Here is a 16,772-nt window from a genome sequence, read left to right as displayed (position 1 = left end):
TATTACTACAAGCAGCTGTTTTAGTTCAGTAAGGGTCATCAGGGCGCAAATGCAATATCAATTAGAAAATGTGTTCTTCCTGGTCAGGTTCTGCTGGAGCTGATTAACTAAAGCGTGCGTGAGTAGCAACGCCCTTCTGGGTCATCTGAGGGCCAGATTTACTTACAAATGGTGGAACACAGAGCAGCCGCAGAGGCTACAAGGCTGCGTTGCCTGCAGGGGAGACAGGAGGGCAGCGCAAGATCTACAGAGAGGCTGGAGCTGCTGCGTTAATCCCCAGTGGTGGAGCTCTTTAGGCCGCCTTGCACCACACACACACACACACACCCTTGCACCATAGTGAGTGATGTGTAGCATAGCTTTTGGACTGGAAAGATATCCGTCATGTATAAAATACTGTGCTCAGACATAGTAAAAACTATTCTAACTCTGTATGTGTGCAGCAGCGTACAGCACACATACAAAGTTTGAAAAGTTTTGAGGAAAGAAAAAGTTTCTCAAATGTTACATCAGTCTTGATGAGACATATTTTTTGGGTGCAAAGCTCTGTCTGCAAATGTTAGACCAGTGTTTGCTTCAAAACCCGTGGGTGGTTGCATGGGAATGCCCCTGTCCCACCCATGGGACACCCCCTTGATGCAAAGTAATGCAAACCAGCACTTTTGATGACTTTGCACCAGCGCAGAGCGTCGATGAATCTGGCCCTGAACGTTTGTTGTTGTTGTGGAGTCCCAACAAATAGCGTGATATTGTGAATCATAAAAGACCGAAGTCTGCACACTGCACACTTTTTCCCTATATAAGTCCCGGCACAGGAGACCGCCTGCGGAAGCATCTTGCATTAGAAACTGATGGAAAAGAGCAATCGGTAAGTGTTGGAAGAGGAAGACAAGCAGGAAGGGAAGGGTGACGACATCGACAGAACAATGATGGTTATTTGAGAAAGAATCCATGATATAGGGTCATCATAAGGTGGCTTCCCTAGCTGAAAACCTATGATGACAACTAGAGACCAGGTTACCAAAAGAATGATTGCAAAAAGTGGTGTCAAGTTGAGCACTGACTGTTTGCTACTAGTCTTTCATTTGTGATGCGACATATGCACTTATAGGTCACATTGCAAAGTGTCCAGTCACAGGGAGTTGCAGAATGAACTGCCTAATGAATGTTAATTAGGAAGGTAGCTATTTGTGACTTCTTATGAAAAGCTGCAAACAAAGGGATGGAGGCCTGCAAGGAACAGTAGAACACCAGCACTGTTTTTGCATTCCTAAATTGCAAACACTTTTTAAGAGTTGCCAATGCTTTTTAAAGGAACAAGTGCTGCTTTTCTTTAAAAAGCTTCCTTCTGGGAAAACAAGAGTGGGAGCAGGCCCCTGGACCACTGCCTCTTCCTCCCTGGGGTTGCTAATTCAATTCAGACATACCATTGCGATACATTGAAACTCACATTTACCAGGCAATGTCCCTGTGATGCCCCCTCCTAACTGAGGTTCAGAATGGACTGCAAAACCATTTTGCAAATCAGGACCGCTTTTGCGGTCATAGACACTGTGATTTTTTTTATTCCCAGGGTTTGTGACCGCATATGGGCTATGTACATATGGCCCCAAATTCCACTACAGCTAAAAGTTAGAGAATTGACATTGAACTGCAAAAGAGAAATCTGTTGGACTCATCAGAGAACTGGGAGGCTTTGGTTCTAGATGTTTAATGTGAGTAGGTCAGAATGTTGCTTGGATAATAAACCCATCTGTTCCAGAGCAGTGCCTCCCCATCGCCAAAGGGGCAATGCCGGTCCAAATGTGGCAAAGGAAATGCACATTGCCAATGCAGGTCAACCATTATGCATTCCCCAGATGTGGGGGAGCCGAGAAGACCTATCTTACTAATTCCTCCATCAGCATTCTGGACAGACCACCAGCATTGGCATTCTTGGAAGATGGGCAGTGATCTAACAAGAACTTGCACCACTGTTGCAAAAGAGTTAACTGCTTCTCGAAGAAAGTTTGCTGAAGCCCCTGGTTCACTCGCATCTATGAAGGCTGTCCCATAGCAATACGGCTACAGCTTCTTTGGGCCCCAAGCACCACCAGCTATTCGCTTTCAGTCTGTCTATTTTTGCTCTTCGCATACGAATGGGCCTGCTTCTCACCATTTACTCCCCCTTCTTTATTGTCTTTGTGCAGCATTGCATCACGATGGTAGGAGAGCTCTGAGGTTCCTTGGGTGAGAGCAGTAGTAGTTACAGCATTAGACTGCTAGATGAGAACGTTCATCTGACCTTGCGAGCATTTCAAGAAATCTATCTGCAAAGGCCGGTAGTAGTCCCGAACTCAAACGATGCTGACTAGTGACCCACCGGTGTCCATAGATCATGTTAAAAATCTACAAAATCCTTAGGAACCCCATTGTTTCTGTGAGAATGCGAAAACCCAGATTCTGAGAAATACAGGGCTGCTTCCTTTCATAGTCCATGGTTCCTTCTAGCAGGGTTCTCTTGGGCTGTACTTGTGACTTAAAAACCTGGATGAAGATGAATATATAATTAAAACATTTCATGGGAAATCACTTCCCCCGAGTCAGCATCAAGATCATTTGACATAGAAAAGTTCCATTGATGTTCTTCAAGCCACAGGGCATGCTCCAGGCTCCTGTACTGATAGAGTGTGAGAGGTGAATGCAGAGCTGTTTTGATTGTTGTTCATTCGTGATCTTTTTGGGACTTTTATGCTTTAGCTCTTCACTTTACATGTGTTTTTTGGAATCTATTCAGTGAGTGAGTGTTGTATACTTGTAAAGCGCACAGCTGCCCCAGCAACGGGGCGTCCCGGCGCTGTATACCGCTGGGGAACCCATCCTGGCTTTCCCTGTGAGATGGTCCCTACTGGGCATCTCCAAGGTGAAGACAAGCATCCCCGGCACTGATGGGGATGTAAGTGGAGATTAAGCAAGCTATTGCCCAGAGTTGCTGAGTGGGATCCATGGTTAGAGTGGGCACCGAGGCGAGAATTATCGAGTCCGCTGACCTTGGCCCAAGACCCTGCCGCGTCGGGAATCGAACCCTGGTCCCAGGCCGACCTCTGCTTCCGGGTCTGCCACCTCTAACCAGTCCTCCAGAATGGGAAACAGCCAGTGACCGTCCCTGTTCTATTTTGCCGGGGACTTAAATTAAAATCTAGCTTATGTCCTATGACGTTGCACTTGATTCCCACCACTTCTCACAGTTTCCTAATTGTGATAGCCCACTGGTGCCAGTACTTGGTACTCGTTTTAGACTTTAAAATGAAAGCATTTGTTAATTAAAAAAAAATAATAATAATAAGTGCCCGGACTCTCGTCAGGAGGCAGCTTTACCAGCCCATTTTTCCTGTTAGCGATGCCTAAAAACAGAACCAACTACTAACAATGAAATTGGAGAGAGGATGTAGCATAATGGCCAGAGCTGTTGACTTCGGAGCTGCGGACCCAGGTACGAGTCTCGGTATCTGCTCAACATCCTGTGATTTTGGGCAAATCACTTATCGCCCGTAACTGACTGTGTCCTTAACTAGTGCTCATGAAAAGCGCCGGTGTTGGTGACTAAGTGCTGAGCACCGGAAACCACTGGCTCAAATTAAAGTTGAAGCACTCTTCCTGCTGGCAAGATTATACTGTACACCTGCCAATTAACATAGGAATGAATGTGGGTGGGCAAGTTCATGTTTAATCTGTGTAAAGCGGATTCATAATCTGTGACAGTTTAATTCTTTTCGCAGGATCCACATTCTCTTGCCAAAGCTTAAAAACAGTGAGATGTAGGGACAGTGCCCTGTAGTTTTCAGTGCTCCGAGTGTGCACTGTGTGTGCAGATTTACAAGCCCCTTGCGCCAATTTTGCGTCACTTTCCCCATGTTAAAAGTGACGCAAAAATGGTGCAAGAGGCTTGTAAATCTGCCCCTGTGTGTGCAGCTCTCACTGAAAAAACTGCGTGAGTGGTGCGAAGGCCGGAGCAGTTGCATTCACTCTAAACATCGATCTCACGCTAAAGTAACACATTGTCACAAAAACTGAGACGTCTGTTAGCAGCTCTCTCTACCAACGAAAGTGAAACCATTCCTCCCAGAAAGCGACTTCAGAACTGATGTTCAAGCCCTCATGCTCTCACATCTGGTTGGTGGCAATGCCCTGCTCCATGGCCTTCCAGACTCCACACTGCCCCCTCGCCCCATTAAAGGCCTCATGCATGCGGCAGCATGCCTCTCCCAGGAGCTGAAGAACTCCATCTTCAAAACTAGCTGCATGATCTACAAAGCCATCATGAATGACACCCCCAACTATCTAGCTGACAAGCCCTCCATCTCCAGTGGCTCTTGGCTCACTGTGAACCAGGACAACATCAAACTGGAGGCGAAAAAAGCCTAAAAACTGAAAAAACAAGGCAACAGACCATCTCCATCTGTGCACCTATGATCTGGAACTACACCCACGTATGCATCACGACCACCCCAGTTCTGCTCTGTTTTAAGAAATAGCTGAAGATGCACCTCTTTAAAGAACACTACATGATGACGTAGTAACAGTGGACAAACCAGCTACCCCTCCTATCACACGTTGACTGTGTCTTTGCCTTGGACCCTATGCAGAACGAAAGGCAGTGTTTTAGGTCCAGTAGGCAGTGCTGTTGGCCAGGTTCACTCCACATACATACCACAAGCATACACACATGCATTTCAGAAGCACTGTCCGGGGTTGGACAATGTCATCACCTTGAAGGCAATTGTATAACGTCATTACCTTGATGGAATTACCAATACGTTTGTTGCATGATGCAGTCTCTGACAGTGAAAACAACTGTGCTGGGCTTTGAGTAACTTTTTTCACCCATGGAGCAACTTTGATTTAGCTTCACAGGCAAAAAAATCACATTTTGCTTCTTCTGGTTTTCGTCAGAAAGTTTCACTCACCCCTAGTAATGAATGTGTGACACGTGCCCCAGTGGTGGACAGGTAATGGGGCTTTAAGAAGTCACTACAACCTGACTTTTTGTTGATTGTTGTCTCCTTTGTTGAGAGTCAAACACAAGAGGAGGGTTTTTGCCTCTTTAAGACCCTGGGGCGACTTTCATTCTGTGGGTCTGCTTATACTGACCACAGAATTGTTGAAACCGTCATCCTATGGCATGCAGTTCCCCCTATTCCCACATTTATAGCCTTTGTTGCCCATTTAGTCATAATATAGGTTGTCCATGCATCCAGCGGATGCCACTTTGTGAGACTGTGGCTCTTATCTCAAGGGTGCCCGGCAGTGCTGACAATCCTGACAACAGCCATCCAGATTGAAGGTCCAAGCCCTAATGTTATTGAACACCAATGGGTGCCAACCTCTAGGTGTAAACCTATTCCCACTATCCCTAGGGGCCCTATACGTGTTTGAGTCCATTTCTCAGTGTCTAGGAGCCCAGAATTGTGCTCGGTACCTCTCTGGTTCTTTCTTCGAGCCTGCAGGGCCTCGCATACTGGACTCTCATTGACTATAAACACTTGGTGGTGGTTTTGTTGGCCTTGACTTTGGCCTGACAGCATCATCTCAAGTCCACTGAGTTACATAACGAGAACCATAAACTTTGGACATACATGGACATAAGGAGGGTGATCACAGCCCTTAGCGATGCGTTGTAGCCCACGTCAGACACCTCAGCTTTGCAGCCTAGAGTAGAGGTCCCGTAACGCAGTAACGCAGAAGGAACAAAGGAGATCTGAAGCCCATTGAGGTTTTCACAACCCTTCCCAGGATGATAGCACTGACCACAGTAGCTCATGAGAATTGGAGCAGAGCATCTAATTGCACCGGTGCTAGATTAACGTTTTGGTACGTATTAAAGCTGCGTTGGGTGCTGTGACCTTCTCTTTAATGTTGAGATACTGCTGAGGTACTCTAGATTTGAACTAAAGGCACCCTATAAAATTATGAAGAGCTCTGGTCATAGCCTGCTGATGCACTGTCCAGCGCAGACGTACTCTCGAGTGCCGTTCAGACATACTGTCCAGCACGCAGGTACTCTAGAGCTACACTACAAGCACACTGTGCAGTTCTGAAGTACTCTAGAGCTACACTAGAAGCACACTGTCCAGTACTGAAGTACTCTAGAGCTACGCTAGAAGCACACTGTCCAGTACTGAAGTACTCTAGAGCTATGCTAGAAGCACACTGTCTAGTACCGAAGTACTCCAAAGCTACATTAGAAGCATACTGCCTAGTGCGGAAGTACTCTAGAGCTACGCTAGAGGCACACTGTCCAGTACCGAAGTACTCTAGAGCTACGCTAGAAGCACACTGTCCAGTACTGAAGTACTCTAGAGCTATGCTAGAAGCACACTGTCCAGTGCCAAAGTACTCTAGAGCTACGCTAGAGGCACACTGTCCAGTACCGAAGTACTCTAGAGCTACGCTAGAAGCACACTGTCCAGTACTGAAGTACTCTAGAGCTACGCTAGAAGCACACTGTCCAGTACTGAAGTACTCTAGAGCTACGCTAGAGGCACACTGTCCAGTACTGAAGTACTCTAGAGCTACGCTAGAAGCAAACTGTCCAGTACTGAAGTACTCTAGAGCTACGCTAGAAGCACACTGTCCAGCTACGCTAGAGGCACACTGTCCGGTACTGAAGTACTCTAGAGCTACGCTAGAAGCACACTGTCCAGTGCAGAGGTACTCTAGAGCTACACTAGAGGCACATTGTCCAGTACAGAGGTACTCTAGAGCTACGCTAGAGGCACACTGTCCGGTGCAGATGTACTCTGGAGTGCCGTTCAGACATACTGTCCAGCACACAGGTACTGTAGAGCTACACTAGAAGCACACTGTCTAGTACTGAAGTACTCTAGAGCTATGCTAGGAGCATACTGCATAGTGCGGAAGTACTCTAGAACTACACTAGAATCACACTGTTCAGTACAGAAGTACTCTAGAGCTACACTAGAAGCACACTGTCCAGTGCTGAAGTACTCTAGAGCTACGCTAGAGGCACACTGTCCAGTACTGAAGTACTCTAGAGCTACGGTAGAGACACACTGTCCAGTAGTGAAGTACTCTAGAGCTACGCTAGAGGCACACTGTGCAGTACTGAAGTACTCCAGAGCTACGCTAGAGGCACACTGTCCAGTACTGAAGTACTCTAGAGCTACGCTAGAAGCACACTGTCCGGTGCAGAAGTACTCTGGAGTGCCGTTCAGAGATACCGTCCAGCGTGAGGTACTCTAGAGTTACACTCTATGGAGTTACATAGAAGACACACGGACCAATGCTGAAGTACTTTGGACTTCCACTAACATCAGAGGTCGAGCTGCACAAAAAATGTATGGAATCTGTGATACTGCATGCAATGGGGGCAGAGTCAGTGAATGTGGGGCAGGGGCAGACGCGTAGCTAAAAAGTACCAAATATTCAGTAAGTATTTATTGGCCCTTCACCTACAGGTAACTGCACTTAAAATAACGCCCACACTTTAGCTGAAAAATAAATGCAAGTTAAACTAATCTATGGGAAATGTAGTAACCTGGTAGGAAAGCACAGATTGTTAAAGCAATCACTTCAGATGTCTGTGTTTGTGTAACCAGGGTGTCACTGTTTTGAATCCTAGCTGTGCACTGGGGATTAGAGATGTCTATCTGTAATGATATAAGGTGACAGCCTGTGACAGAAAGTACTCTGAATATGTAAGCTACATTTTTTTTTCTAAATATATCACTCACAGTATCAGTTAGGCTGCCAATCACAAGGCCAGGTTTATAAGCTTGAAGGCTAATCACGGCAGCAAGAAAAGTTGCTTCATTGCATTGAGTCAACAAGGGAGACCAGGACTGCATCATATCTACAAAGAAGAGTCACAGTTCTGATCTCTCCCTTCACTGGAACATCTCAAGCAGCCATGCACCAACGCAGGCATCCTTGTGCCATAGTGAAAGGGTGGCTGCACCGTGGTCAGCATAGTTTGGATGCACGATGGTGTTCCTTCTTGCACCACAACTTTGCTGAAAGGCCGTTTCCTCTTTGTATGTGTGCTGCACAACTCACCACAAAGGCAAAGAGTAAAACACAGGGAGAAATAAAAAATATTTCTCCTTGTTATACTAGCCTCAGGGACGCACAGGATTTTGGAAGATTTTGATTTGGAACTGCATTAAAAAAATAAGACAAACCCAATGCAAAATCGTAGTAAATTTGGGCCCCAGTGTTGAAGTTCTAACAGAGCTTTAACATTTATATTTTTAGCCATACACAGACTGTACCTAGTGCCACCATTCTTAATAGGTGTCCTATAAGAGGAGGCCTTCCAGATCTGGCCACACCCACAGTACCTCCTGATAATCATAACTCTTTGTCACCAGGAAGTTTCAGACGGCTCAATCATTTAAAACTGATGCTTGCTCACAAGTAGCCTTTGAATGTGTTCATTAACCAATTGCACACATTTACATTTTTTCACGTTGCAGCACCTCGGGGAGCAGTGCTGCTTCCTCAGGCTGTTTGTCTCTTTTGTCTGTCTCTTGTCTCCCTTTACAGTGCAGGAGACCCCCTCCTTCCCTTTCACCCTCAGGCAACATATGGTCGGCATTTATGGGAAGGGGAGAATTAACGATGCACACTTTGTAAATCCCCAAAGATGTTGTAGTGTCCTGAGAGATGGGGCACAAGGACCCAGACGAGGGCAGAGGGCAGGAGAGGTCACCGGACACCAGTTCCGGTCAGAGAGGGTGAGGAAGCAGGGACCGAGACAAGACGTGCAGCATGCTGGCTGCCAACTATATATATAATAAAACATAGAACCTGACCTGGCTGTGTGGTGATCATTGCAGCGACGCGACGCGACAACTGGCGACGAGGTGGGATAGAAATCCACGCGTCGCGGCGACTGTCAGAGCCCACCCGGTCACAGAAAGAAATTCGGAGCCAGGAGCCCACCCTGGTCCGAAGTGCCCAGCAGAAAAAACATCGTTGCGGGAGCCCACCCCGGCGCTGCTAACAGAAGTAAGAGCAGCGCAATGCTGAAACTGATGAGGCAACCGAAGGAAAGATTAAGATCCCTCCCGCGCGTGAGTTTCAACGAACTCTCGCGAGAGGAGGCGGCCATTTTAAAGTCAGGCGAATTGAGCCAATCAGCGTTCAAGATATACGGCGGCCATTTTGAAGGGTCAGGCAAAGTCCCGAACAGCGCGAAATCACGCGAGAGTGCAGCGGCCATCTTGGAGTCAGGCAAATTGGGCCAATAGCAGCACAGGAAGGCCAGGAGGCCATTTTAAAGTCAGGCAAAAAGGAAAATAGACCAAAAAAGGTCTAAATAAAAGGAAAACGACAAGAAAAAGGTGCCAAAGGAAGAAAATAGCACCAGAGGAACAAGAAGGAAGAGGAAAGAAGGAAATAAATAAATAAATAAACAAAAAGAAAGGAAGGATATGGGTGACGAAGAAACAAGGAGCACACAAGCTGTGTTCCGCAGGCCACTGCCATTTAACACATCGGAACCGCAAGCAGGCATCAGATGGGAGAGATGGCTACGACAATTTGAACGATACATGCGCGCAACGGACGTCACAGAGAGCAAACAATTAGATTTGCTGGTCAACCTTGCGGGAGACGAAATAGAAGATTTAATGATGACACTACCAAGTGAAAAAACGACAGATTACAAAGGCGCGAAAGCGTGCCTCACAGAGAAATTCAACCCCCAACGCAACATCGACTTTGAAAGATACACATTCCAAACAGCATGCCAGCAACCAGAAGAGAGCATGGATGACTTCGCGACAAGGTTGCGGAAGTTGGTGACATACTGCGAATTCGATAAATTTGACAATGAAGAAGCAATACGAACGCGCCTCATCGTAGGGTGTTTGTCAGTAGAGTTCAGAGCACGCATCCTAAAAGAACCAACAACACTTGAGAAAATACTGACGATGGCCCGCACAGAAGCACGGGCCACGGAACATGCCAAACAAATACAAATCGGCAAAGCAAAGGGAGAAGCGATGGCACACCGGATGACGGAACATTTCAAAAGGAACGACAACAGGGAGCAACAACATCCCAGGAAACAAGCGGTCACATGCTACAGATGCGGCTTTGATTTCCCACACGTTGGCACCTGCCCAGCAATGGGCCAGAAATGCAGAAAATGCAACAGGGACAACCACTTTGCAAGCACCTGCATGAGCCGGCAATTCAGGAACGAAAGGGGACGAACAGCAAGACCAGGGACAACAGGCACCAGACACGCCAGACACATGGAGACAGCAGAGAGAGGCTCGTCGGAAGAGTCGGATGAACAGACGACGGCTGGGAGAGAAGCACGGCTATACCTCATGTCCGACACACCAAAAGAAGGAAGACAGCAGGAACACATCCAGCTGGTGGAGAAACAGCAAATAAAAAAGACGGCCACAGTAGACATCGATGTCGGGCGCCACAGAACAAAATTTGTGTTAGACAGTGGTGCCACATAATGTGCATGTCAGAGTACATGAAGATGAGGATAAAGCCAACGTTATTGCCATCAAAAGTAGATGTGTTCACGTGGGGATCAAAGACACCAGTCGAAAACATGGGCAAGTTCACTGAAACTTTAACATATCAGGACATGACATGTCAAGAAGAGATACACGTGCTGAAAGGGGCAGCACCCTGCCTGCTGAGCAACGTCACGGCACAAGTCATGGGGCTGTTGGCGATGACATATCACATGACAGAAAAAGAGAACATACTGCAAGAATATCAAGAAATACTGCAGGGACTGGGGAAGCTAAAAGACAAACAGGTTACCCTACACATAAATGAAGCGGTGAGACCAGTGGCACAGCATCACAGGAGAGTGCCGATTCACCTACAACCGCAAGTGGAAGAAGAAATAAACAACTTACTGCAGCAAGACATAATTAAGCCTGCAGACGGGCCGACACCGTGGGTATCACCGATTGTGGCAGTCCCGAAGAAAAATACGTCCAAAATACGGATCTGTGTGGACATGAGAATACCGACCACTGCAATATCGAGGGAACGTCATCAATGACCTCATCTGAACGACATGATCAGCCGGCTGACAGGGGCGTGCCGATTCTCAAAGCTAGATCTGTGCAAAGGGTATCACCAACTAGAGCTGGACCCACAGTCGAGGTACATAACGACATTCTCCACACACCTAGGACTATTCAGATACAAACGGCTCAGTTTTGGTATCTCGTCAGCGGCCGAAATATTTCAGGAGACAATAAGACAGGTGATACGACCAGTGCACAACAGCTTCAACTACAGTGACGACATCCTAGTGTTTGGGAAATCTATCGGAGAACATGACAGCGCCTTAAGTCAAGTGTGCAAACAACTAAAGCAGGCTGGACTAACACTAAATGGAGAAAAGTGCGAGCTAGGGAGAACAGAACTGATCTTCTTCGAGCACATATTCTCGGAAAAAGGGATGAGGCCTGGAGACGCTGAAGAATACAAAGCCACCGTCAGATGTGGCAGAAATAAGATCATTCCTAGGCCTGGCAAGCTACTGTGCCAGATACATACAAGACTTTGCCACGGTGAGCACGCCGCTGAGAGAATTAACGAAACAAGGCCAGAATTTTGTCTGGTCTCAACAATGCAATGAATCGTTCGAAGAGATCAGGAAGGCCGTGAAGACTGTGGAGCACCTCGCATACTTCGACCCTCTGCTCTGCACTGAGCTGACGGTCGATGCCAGCCCAGTGGGGTTAGGTGTAATATTAGCACAACACCTGCCGGGAAAGGAGTCACCAAGGAAGATTGTCTCATACGCCAGCAAAAGCTTGACAGACATTGAGAAGGCGTACTCCCAGCCGGAGAAAGAAAGCTTGGCGGTGGTATGGGCATGCGAGCATTACCACATGTTTGTGTATGGGACGCCGTTCACCATCATCACAGATCACCACGCACTAGTAACAATCTACGGCAACCCAGCAGCAAAGATGCCGCCCTGCATCGAGCGCTGGGGCATCAGACTAATGGATTACGACTTCAAAATTGTCCACAAACCTGGGAAAGAGCATAATCCAACAGACTACATGTCACGGCATCCGCTACCGCATGCAGAAAAAAAGGCCTCAATAGCAGAAGAATACTTAAATTTCGTGCTAAAGCAAAGCACGCCTGCACCAGTAACTCTAACAGAGATAGAGAGAGAAACGGAAAAAGATTACACGCTCCAAGCGGCCAGAGAAACGACGAGACAGCAAAGATGGAGACATATAAACAACAACTGCACATGGAAGGGAGGAGTAAAAAAGGAGGAGATGCTGGCTCTACAGAAAATAAGCGGGGAGCTCTCGGAGACAAATAGGGGCACCAGGATAGTCATTCCAAGCTCACTACGACGCCAAGTGGTCAGCATTGCACACGAGTCACACAGGGGCATTGTGGCAACAAAAAAACTGCTGAGAGAAAAGGTTTGGTTCCCGGGGTTAGATCGTCTAGTCGAAGATACGATTGCGGCCTGTCACCTCTGTCAAACAACAGGTTCGCCTGCAAGACAAGAACCACTACAAATGTCGGAACTGCCAAGAGCTGTATGGACAACAATGGCTGCCGATTTTTTTGGACCTCTAGACGCGGGAACTTACCTACTGGTCATAATAGATGAATACTCCAGATTCCCCATTGTGAGATCAGTCTCCTCAACGTCAGCAGCCGCAACATTACCTGTTCTGGACAACATATTCGCAGCCTGGGGCTCGCCAGAGACATTGAAAACGGATAATGGTCTTCCGTTCTTAGGAGAGGAATTCCGAAGGTTCATGGCCTACCTCGGAATACAGCACAGAAAGGTAACACCACTATGGCCGCAAGCAAACGGCATGGTCGAAAGGTTCATGGGAACCATCAAGAAGGCAGTTCAGAGGGCGAAGCTGTCACAGATTTCCCTAGGCCAAGCACTATGCCAAATACTGAGGGACTACAGAAACACGCCTCATGGGTCTACAGGGAAATGCCCGGTGGAGTTAGTACTAGGGAGGACAAGGAGAACAAGGCTGCCGCAGGTAGAAGGACTGGCCGCGCCAGGGCACGAGAGCGTGGCAGCAAAAGATGAGGCGGCCAAGAAGAAAATGAAAGAATATGCTGATGGAAGACGACATGCCATCAAATCACACCTCCATGAAGGAGATACTGTAATAGTACGACAGAGACAACAACGGAAGTCGGACAGTGCATTCGCCCAAGAACCATTGACGAGAACACAAGTGAAAGGAACAATGATAACAGCAGAATCAGACAGCAGGCGAATAACAAGGAACAGCTCACATTTCAAAGGCTTGAAAGAAGAAAAAGACGAAGAGCACGTGACAGGCATCGAAGGGACAACAACAACAAGGGAGTGCAACGGAGCAGGTGCCGCAGAAGCGACCAGGCCAAAGGAGGGCCAAGGACATGTGGAGAGACCAAGAAGAGGCATTGTGAGACCAAAGAGACTAATAGAAGAAATGTGAGATGCCGCTCTAGGCAGCATCTCACGGGTCACATCGATCGACATTTTCACATCTTGCAACAGACTGTAAAAAAGAAACTGTCCCATTTTGATTACTAACTAATGCTACTGTCGTAATGTCTTTGTGACAAAGGGGGGAGATGTAGTGTCCTGGGAGATGGGGCACTAGGACCCAGACGAGGGCAGAGGGCAGGAGAGATCACCGGACACCAGTTCCGGTCAGAGAGGGTGAGGGGCAGAACACAGGAAGCAGGGACCGAGACAAGACGAGCAGCATGCTGGCTGCCAACTATACATATAATAAAACATAGAACCTGACCTTGCTGTGTGGTGATCATTGCAGTGACGCGACGCGACAGATGTGATAATATAGAAGCGAAAATCTGGAAAGAAGACCCACGTTAATACCAAAAGGTGGTTAAAAAAAAATATTTATCGTTACCTTCATATCTCTACTATTTTTATGAACGCTTGCTTACGTGTTCCTTCTAGCGCTTCTGGTGTAGGACAGCGTGGCCCATGTCTGGCCTCAACCCCGGCAGGATTCGGCCGCCCTGCTTCCTGAGCGGCGCTGACCCGCCCCCTTCCAATCTCCCTTTGGTCTTGGAAGGAAGAGGAGGATACCCTGGAGAGGACAATATATTCATGTTTAGTCAAATTTGCCGCACTGAGCTCCTCCGACACACATGGGCGAAGGTCCCTGGGCTCAAAAGTTATGTCTTTGAGAGTGGCAGTTAATATGCTGTACTACGTCGATATGAAGTCGTGTGTTTTTTTTTAGGTCTCTCCTTGCTATCGCGTAAGGTAAGCGATCGCAAAGCGAGACTATTGTAAAAGGGCATTTCAAAGTGCTCCCAAAAAGCGGATTGCATTGTTAACACGCGCACAATCACGCGCTTGGTGCCGCCATGCACTCCGCTTTTTGGGAGCACTTCAATGGGTTCGCTCCCCCGCCCCCAAGCGCGCGCGCGCCACGCTCCGCCGGGCTTGTTTTTTTACTTTTTGAGGAATGGCTAAATGCTTTCGTTTTGTTTCTGCTGGGCTGGATAATGTTGCCAAGCGTGCTGCTGGCTTGGCTGTTTACATTCTACTGGCAGCAGCAATGAGAAATGAACAGTTAGCTTACAAAATGCGCATGGTTTGTAATTCAATCTGGTAGTCAATATCCCGCTTGTGTTTTTTCCGGCGCTTTCTGCTTGAGAAAGCCCAGAAAGTGATTTCTTCGGCGCAGCGCGAGCCGCCATTACAGATGGGCTCCGCGCGCAGCAATCAGGCGTGCATCACATGATTTACTGCTCTGCACAGGGTAAGAAAGTGATTGCATCCTTAACAGGGCCTCACAGAATGGTCACCACCCACACTGTTTATTCAGACTCGGCTGAGGGCGAGCCAGAGGAGTCCTTTTCAATTTCCAGCTCGCGCACCAACCTCGCAGTGCACAGAGAGCACGAAAGGAACACCACTGAATATAATCACAACGGTTCTTAGTTTCTGAATCCATTCAAGATTTTCGGGATAACCAGTGATTATGTAACTTTCATTTTAGATTGAATGTAGGTATGGCTGTCATCGCCCAAGGGGTCTTTTCGCCTGCCTCTTTTGCATTTTTTTTAATACCATAAGCTCGACCCTAATGTATTGGAATGCTTTACTTGAGCGCTGGTTACATTACACAAGGTCACATACATTTTCCCCCTATTTTTTTACGCACAGGAAGATGAGGTGATGTACCCAGATTCACAGGATATAGCGCCTTCGCCGAGACTAGAACCTGGTCCCCAGTTACAAAGTGGACAGCTTTGTGCGTAATGTTGCGTCATCTTGTTATTCTCTTTAAATCAGGCACTCCGAAAGGGTGTATGTGTTTGCAGGCTCCAGCTACTTCTGTTAATCCCTCCCACCCCCTCTCCCATCCTTGTTGTTTTCACTATCCTTCCCTCCTCCTTCTTCATTGTTGTTGTCCCTCCCACCCCCACTCACGTCCTTTTTTTGCCCCCTTTCCCCCGCCTTACAACAACAAGCATTTTCAATGCAATAGGTTTCGCATTTACTAGAGTTTGAGCTATTGGCATTGTAAATAACAATGCATTTTATTTATGTGTTAAAAATCAACAAGTAAATAAAAGGCATTGTCATTTACAATGCCAATAGCTCAAACTCTAGTAAATGCGAGACCTATTGCATTGAAAATGCTTGTTTTAAATACCATTTATATTGTTCTGCCTCCGCCATACCATATGATCATATTCATAACATGCTCAGAAAAGTAAAATATGTATTATCAGTTCCGCGTGTGGCCGCAAGGTGGCAATGTTGTATTAAACAAGGTGAGTAAGCTTTAGATAGGTCTCATTTATACAATCCACAGAAATCCAGCGTTGTTGTCAATGGATTTCGACCAGAAAAGTGTTAGTCGACCTTTTACCTTATCCAGTGGACAGCATGAGCTAAAAGAAAAAAAATGTTTATTGCGATTCTGATTCTCGGCAACGAATTTCAACGTGATGATCCATACGCATGCGTGAGTTGCATGCATGCTCACATACGCAACTGATGCTGCGACAGCCATATTTTATACTTTTATTGTCTGCAAGAGGCAGATGACAATCTTGGAGTGTTAAATTGAAAAAGAAAAAGTCTAAAAAAGTTAATTATAGAAAAAACAGTGGTCCTCAATGTGGTGGCTTGGGCCCTAGGCCCTCATGCCACTAGAATATTGATATGGTGTACATGTATGTATGTATGTATATATATATGTAGATAGTTATAGTTACAACCTAGTTTCCATAGGAAACCTCAAAATTCTATTTTGAATAACTTTGGCGCCGGTTGACGAATCCTCTCGAAATTTTCAAAACTAATGGGGCGCATCGTTCAGCTCCTACCCTGAAAGTCTCGGGGTGATTCGTCAAGTAGGGGCCGAGAAAAAAGGGGGGTCCCAAAACGCGTTTTCCCCATGCATTTTTCCATAGGACCTTTAGACACAGCTACAGCCCGAACGGATGAACAGAATTACTTGAAATTTGGCAGAGAGGTAGCCATAAGGTCAAGGAAGTGCCTTTTGCAGGTCTGGTGTAAATCTGTTCAGTATTTCCTGAGAAAATAGCATTTAAAAGCATATCAATATCTATACGCACGCACCGTGCGCGCACTGTGCGCGCACCCTGCCGTGCGCGAGCGCAATTCTGATTGGTTGTTAGATGTGGGTAAACATTCGAATCGGTCGAAACCAGGAAGTGTCGGCCGCCATTTTATCTCTCGCAGTCTGAGGGGGTGAAAAACAAAGGTAGAG

Source organism: Triturus cristatus, chromosome 7 (genome assembly GCF_964204655.1).
Source record: "Triturus cristatus chromosome 7, aTriCri1.1, whole genome shotgun sequence".
In the NCBI taxonomy this organism is placed as follows: Eukaryota; Metazoa; Chordata; class Amphibia; order Caudata; family Salamandridae; genus Triturus; species Triturus cristatus.
This window is presented reverse-complemented; position numbering follows the sequence as displayed.